Below are 8,201 nucleotides of genomic sequence, written 5' to 3' on the forward strand. Positions count from 1 at the left end.
GAAAAGTAATTTCAGGATATCTTTTCAATTATATATATCTAGAGAGTTGCAAAACTCAGTGGGAGCTTAGTGTTTGTCATTCGACAAACTAAGGCCCAAGTATAGATATATGTTTCATTGTGATTTATTCAAATGAGACACAAGGGTATTGTTTCTACCACGAATTTTTGAGAACATAATGTTTGTTTGCTTGAAATAATGTCCTTTTGGAGATTCATTTCCAAAATGACAAGTGGGAGAAAATAGACCTCGAAAGTCTTCGAGGCGAACAACAAACATAAACGGACATTCCGGAGGCTTTTCAAAGTGCTTCAGAAAATCCGAACTTATTCTTTAAGGACTTTAGAAGTGGCTTTAAAGAATAGACATCTCTTAGAAGATTTTACAAGTGCTTCAAGGAGAACAGAATATTTAAAGGACTTACAAGTGTCTGTTGATATTCTATTGTTTGATGTTCTATACCCAAGTAGGCATGGAGTTCAAGTCACTGAAACTATGAGATTCTTCTATTAGATAGTGAAGAAACATAGATATCAGGCCAATGAAACCATGAGATTCTTCTATTAGATAGTGTAGAAACCTACAACTTGCAGTCAAACTATTATCATGTAGATTAATAAGTTTGTGACCTGTAAGAAAGCTATGACGAAACCCAGATTCCCTAAAATGGTTAGAGGCCATATATAGACTCAAATGTTTAATTGGTTAAAGGCCATAAAACATACTCAATGTTTTGATGACAAAATTGAAATTTTGTTGATTTGCAAGAATAGATTAAACACCTATTGGTTGCAAATTGGTTTTAAGGACAAAAACCATCAAACATGGAATTGTGTTCACACACAAAGCTAGATCAGTTACTAAAGGTTACAAGCAAATTCATGTCATGGATTGTGTTGAAACCTCATGCATAATCGTAATGCTCAAGTCTATAATGTTAGGTTATGATACATATGATATTACATAAATCATGCGGAAACAACCATTAACCCAGGAATACATATTATTTACACATAATCATATAGCATAATTTAGATGCATACTCTTTGTTGCGTGCCCTCCCTAGCTGCGCCCGAACCGAGCAAGAACAAGTCTTTAGGACTCCAAGTGTCGTCCCTCCGTAGATAGTCCACAGCACGTCCGGATCCGCCTTAAGATTGACCAACTAGAATCGCCCTTAAGGTACTAGAATTTTCGGCACTTTTGAGCAAGATGTGTGGCTGAATTTTTCTCTCAAAAACTCACTTTGAATACTTTGAAACTCGTTATAAATTGTGAACCCAGGCCACATATTTATAGGGTTATGGAAAGGGAATTGGAATCCTATTCAGATACAAATTAATTAAACCTAGAATTCTACAAGAACTCTAATTTAATTAATTATCAAATAGAATTAGGAATTTAATCATTAACCGAACTCTGCACGTTTTAGGAAACGTGCACGAACACAAACATTTACGCACACACACACGGCAGCCACGATGGGCCGCCCATGCGTGCGTGCGAGCAGCAGCCCACGCAGCGAGGCCTGCGCGAGCCCCAAGCCGACGCAAGCACCCGCGCGCGCTGCGCGCGCTGTGCGCGCTGCCACGGCCTGCTGGGCCTGGCCTTGCGCTGGGCCTGGCGTGGCTGTTTGTGTGGCGCGCTTGGCTTGCTGGGCGATGGCCTGGCTTCGTGCTGGGCCCTCGTCCGGCAGGCCTCGTCCGATGCTTATTCGTACGATACGCTTCCGATTAAATTTCCGATTCCGGAATTCATTTCCGATACGAACAATATTTAACATTTCCGATTCCGGAATTAATTTCCGTTTCGAACAAATTTTTAATATTTCCGTTTCTGGAATTATTTTCCGATTCCGGTAATATTTCCGATTCTGACAATATTTCCGTTTCCGGCAATATTTCCGATTCTGGTAATATTTCCATTTCCGATAATATTTTCCGATACGTACCATGTTTCCGTTTCCGGCAACATCTACGACTTGGATAATATTTATATTTCCGATACGATCCATATTTCCGTTTCCGGCAATATCATCGTTTCCGGAGTATTCATTTCTTGCTTGTGACGATCTCAGCTCCCACTGAAACCAAGATCCGTCGATTCCGAATATTCATAGATGGAGTATTTAATGCCATTAAATACTTGATCCGTTTACGTACTATTTGTGTGACCCTACGGGTTCAGTCAAGAGTAAGCTGTGGATTAATATCATTAATTCCACTTGAACTGAAGCGGCCTCTAGCTAGGCATTCAGCTCACTTGATCTCACTGAATTATTAACTTGTTAATTAATACTGAACCGCATTTATTAGACTTAACATAGAATGCATACTTGGACCAAGGGCATTATTTCCTTCAGTCTCCCACTTGTCCTTAGGGACAAGTGTGCATTTCCTAATTCCTTTGTCGCTCGATGCTTGCTCTTGAACATAAGGTAAGAGTCGTCATCCTTATTATGTCCAGAGGTGTTCCTCGGTTTCAGAGTTCAACTGATCAAATAAACAGATAATCATAGCCTATGATTCATCCGAGCACGGCCATGCATTTCACAGTTTCTAGCTCTCCGAGTGGCCTTGTACAACTTTTAAGCATCTCATCCCGATTTATGGGAGGACAATCCCAATCTTGCGATCTTGAGATTAGACTTCGTTTGATAGGTGATTACCTGAGCGTTGCCTTTATAGCCTCCTTTTACGGTGCGACGGTTGGTCAACGTCAAAGCAACCAGTTCTCAAACAAGTAATCTCAAATCACTCAGGTATTGAGGATTTAGTGTCTAATAATTTAATGAAATTTACTTATGACAGATTTTCATCTCTTACAGTAAAGTTTCATAGGTCTTTTCCGATACTAGTCTTCCCAAAGTAAGTATCTATGCAAATGGTTATGACATTGCCATGTCCACATAGTTCAAGAAACAGAACTACTAGTCATCTTGCATTCTAATCGTCTAACGTTTTCTATGCGTCCAATTTTATAGAAAACTCCGACTAGGGACCATTTTCAACCTTTGACATTCAAGTTCACTTGATAGACATTTCTTAGTCACAGGACTGGTCCTGACAGTCTATCTTGAATATATCGTCAAATTTGAAGGGACTCATCATTTAATACTAAACCAAGATTAAATGGAATATGAAAATACATTTCATATATGATAAATGTTCAACCCCAATGTTTTATAACCATGGGCCTCAAACCCATCTTCTAAAACAATTCATGGAATTCAAAGCTATGCTTGATTTCCAGTGCTACAACGTGAGTGTTGCTTCTCACTTGTTGCATAGGTTTAGTTATCATGCTTTGCCAATCTTAATATCCTTTTCATCGAATGTTCTTCGAGATATGATGATAAGATCTTTTCGAGTTTGTTTATTATGTGATCTAGTCTTTCTTACTTCGATGATGGTTTTACTCATTTTTCAATGAAGAACCATCAAGTTAGCAGACGTTTTTCTTGCTTCAAGAGTGGTTCTACGCATTTTTCAATGAAGAACCATCAAGCCAGCAGATAGGTGATCTACCCAAGTTCAGTGAAGAACTTTAAACAACCCTGTTTTATTGCTTCTTAGGCAATAATTACTTTTACTTCAACTGTATAGGTTGCTAGTGATGCTTTGTTTGGATTTACCTATCCAGGCAGTTCATAGATATGTGGAAGATTCTCCAACTATATCTTAGAACATAGAAATTATTATTTTAATTTCCCACGCAACAACTCATGGTCTCCAACCCATGTTGCCATTTCCAAAACACGATGCTCTATAGCTCGTCCTTATCAATGGTTAACTCCAAAGGGTCTTGCTTGATCCTTTGCCAGTGTTTATGCGTGTAGCATCAATATTTAGCATATCTTTGTTTCCTTGAATCAAGAACTATTCCTATGTACCTTTTCAAGTATCATAAGTATTCTTGATCTCAATCTAGTTGATCTTCACTTAGATCAATAGAGATTGGTATATGTTCGTCATGCCTAAAGTCATACGATACGTTTTTGGCGATCCTCATATTATATCATATATGATAAATTCTTTTGCAGAATAATTCCCAATTGAATTCTATTCATGTAACTTTAGCTCATCTAGTTTCAGTAGATACCAAATCCAGCTAAATTCTTTGACATATAATATAGGTTAAGAATCTTACTTAGATCCTTGGATGTTTAACTTAGTAAATGCTTATACATAGTTCAAACATTCTTTACTTAGATTTATTCACATGGGTCGAATATCTCCAATGGAGTCATTCGTGTTTGATTTAGTAAATGCCATTACTTAATCTAAAACATTAATATAAGATCTTTGTAAATAGATCTTAATACCCAGTATGCACTAAGTTTCGCCTTGGTCCAACATTGATGAATAATTTCAAACCTAAGTTATTAGCATTTGAATGTTATTTCACAATAGAGAGATATGTGTGTGATACACATAGGTCCAATTAAGTTTTATGTACTCCCACTAAACTTCTTATATATCTATAAGAATCATGTACATTTTATGAAACTAAAATACTGATTAGCTTCACTAAAATACATTTCTAATTCCCAATTGCTTGCTTAAATCCGTACTTAGATTTCATAAGCTAGCTTTCCTTTTCAAGCATTTATTTGGATCCACAAATCCTATGACATACCATGTACATAGTTTATTCCAACATTTTATTGAGGAATTGTTTTGTCATCCAATTGCTATATGTACCGATATGCAATCATTGCTTGAATTATAGACTTGAGCATTACGATTATGCATGAGGTTTCAACACAATCCATGCCATGAATTTGCTTGTAACCTTTTAGCAACTAATCTAGCTTTGTGCGTGAACACAATTCCATGTTTGATGGTTTTTATCCTTAAAACAAACTTGCAACCAATAGGTGTGAAACTATTCTTGCAAATCAACAAAATTTCAATTTTGTCATCAAAACATTGAGTATGTTTTATGGCCTCTAACCATTTAAACATATAGTCTATATATGGCCTCTAACCATTTTAGGGAATCTATATTTCGTCATAGCTTTCTTACAAGTCACAAACTCATTAATCTATATGATAATAGTTTGACTGCAAGTTGTAGGTTTCTTCACTATTTAATAGAAGAATCTCATAGTTTCATTGACCTGATCTCTATGTTTCTTCACTATCTAATAGAAGAATCTCATAGTTTCAGTGACTTGAATTCTATGCCTACTTGGGTATAGAACATCAAACAATAGAATATCAATAGCCACTTGAAAGTCCTTTGAATATTCTGTTCTCCTTGAAGCACTTGTAAAGTCTTCTAAGAGATGTCTATTCTTTAAAACCACTTCTAAAGTCCTTAAAGAATAAGTTCGGATTTTCTGAAGCACGTTGAAAAGCCTCCTGAATGTCCGTTTATGTTTGTTGTTCGCCTCGAAGACTTTTGAGGTCTATTTTCTCCCACTTGTCATTTTGGAAACGAATTCTCCAAAAGGACATCATTTCGAGCAAACAAACATTATGTTCTCAAAAATTCGTGGTAGAAACAATACCCTTGTGTCTCATTTGAATAAATCATAATGAAACATATATCTAGACTTGGGCCTTAGTTTGTTGAATAACAAACACTAAGCTCCCACTGAGTTTAGCAACTCTTTAGATATATATAATTGAAAAGATATCCTGAAATTACTTTTCAATAGTTTTGACGAATTTGGTTTAGTTTGGTGGTAGTTGAGCATTTTGTTTTAGAAATTATAGGAAAAGTCTTTATGATTCATCATTGATCGAATCAAGTACTAATTGACTTCGATCATTCCAACGTAGATATGCCATATCTTATGGAGTTAGATTGTGAAATTACAACACACAATCATTGATGATCATATTTGGTCTCAAGTAATCATCAACATGATCTAACCTAGATCTTTATGATTTCTTGCCAAGTGGTTTTTATACTTCTGAATCTTTGAACTAGCCAAACAGATTCAACTTATATCACATTTGAGTAAATAAACCTATATTCACTCAAATCCATGTGAAATAATAAAGTCATAAAACCTTTCTTTAGCTTTGAACTCTATCGTCTAGGCGTTCTAACAATAGTTCATATTCTTTGTTACTTTCAACAAGTAAGACTAGCTTGTCTTAAGTTGATCTAGAAATCAACCAACTTTCAAAAAGTCCATCAAAATAGAGCTTATGAATGTTAACTTGTTGATATGGTCTAAGCAACAATGCCAAAGATTAGTGGAACTCAAATCAAGGGGTTGATTTGAACCTAGTAAAGTTCTTTAAAGAGTTGTTTGTTTTAATCAAGCATATTGACTCAACCTGTAATTGACCATTTCATTCAAATAAACAAACAAACATTGTTTTTTGTTTTTCTTGAATGTGAGTCTTTCTGTGTTTGAAGCAGAAATTTAGGTATGCTGATTATGGGACAAAATAGCCATTAAGTTCCAACCTTTGAAAGGACTTAAAACAAACTAGATGACCCTACAACTAATGTAGCATTGCCATGCTTCATTTCCCACTTGTAGGTCATTAGTGTATCCCAGCTTCCATTGTTTGAGTTATTACCGAAGTAAGAACCTTAAGCGGTATATGATACCAAGGAAGTTTGATTGCTAGGTCACTTCTCTTTAAACATAAACTTATAGGTAGAAACGGAATCGTAAATTCCTTTCATTTGTTCCTCGTTTTCCTATTTCTTGTACCCTTTCTTATAGTCTTATGAATTGAATTCTTTAGTGTTGACTTTTATACCTTTTTAGACATGTCCAATGTCACCAACAAGGTTCTTTACCATTTTAATTTATGTTGAATATTTTGTTTCAACTAGATGATCTTACTAGAAGCTTCTAAAGTTCTCTAAGCATCGATCTATTCGAATGTCTAGGGACTAGACTCATTCGAGAATTAAATGGACAAAGATATTAGGTTGTTAACCATTGGTAAAGCTGAGCGTATTAAACTCAATGCTTTATGATCTCAAAACTACAGTGTATTTTGAATTCACAAGCACCAATTGGTTTGCCATTCGATTTTGATATTCGAAAACAACCATAAAAGTCGCTAAAAGAAACGTACATTTTAAATTGCTCACTTTCTCTCTTTTCCGTGAATCGTTCTTGGATTCACTACCAATCGAGGAAATTTACTGTTACCTTTCTAAAAGGATTTATTGCAGTGCAAGATATTTAATTATAAACAATAATTAAAACATACATTGAAGCATGCAAAGTCTAAACATTTATCATGAATAATAACTTGAAATTAAAGCAACCATGCAATTCAAACAAGTTATTAGCATTTTATTCGATTTTATTGTTCCGGCAGGTGTGAATAAAATGATTCCAAGATCCTAAAATCATTGAAGAACTAATCACAGTTTGTCGACTTAATCCTAAAACATCTTAGGTAAGCAAAAGCCTTTTGCTAATAGTCTAGAAACTATTCTTGGTTGATAGATACGTTTAAGAACTTATTAGGTAAACCTATCGATTTTGCCACGACATAAAAGGAATCCTTACTTATATCGTTGAGTTTCACCAAAACTAACATGTACTCACAATTATTTGTGTACCTTGCCCCTTTAGGACCAATAAGTAACACCTCGCTGAGCGAAAACTATTACTAGATTGATGTAAAGGATATCCAAGCAAGTGTATATTTTGGCATGGCACCTTTTAACTCAATTTTTTAAGTTTGGAACTTAAGGCTCTTACTATGTTGGTTAGATTTTAAGTGAACTAAAATCCTTAATCATGCAACATAATCAAGCTTTTGATCTCATGCATTTTAAGACATATTTAAAAGCAATAAATAACTTAAAACATGCATAAGATATTTGGGATCTAGTATGGCCCGACTTCATCTTGAAGTTTTAACTTCAAAGTCCGTCTTGAAAATCTCCGTGGGAGGCACCATTTTCTTCAAATAGGATAAGCTATAACTAATTACAACTATTTGATGGTACGCAGACCATATTTGAATTGAAAAATAACTTTGGTACTTCAGACCAATTACATTCAAATTAATGGTACGCAGACCATATTTTCTATCCTATTTGGGCCATACTAGTCACTTCATAACCTGTAAAACAGTACATATACAATATATACCATTCACCCATTCATTATCATGAATGGCCCATATAGCTGGTTAGTAAAACACATTATGCATCACGTAAACATTTGCAGCAATTAATCAAGGGCACCAATAATCTACCAATTA

Source organism: Spinacia oleracea, chromosome 6 (assembly GCF_020520425.1).
Source record: "Spinacia oleracea cultivar Varoflay chromosome 6, BTI_SOV_V1, whole genome shotgun sequence".
In the NCBI taxonomy this organism is placed as follows: Eukaryota; Viridiplantae; Streptophyta; class Magnoliopsida; order Caryophyllales; family Amaranthaceae; genus Spinacia; species Spinacia oleracea.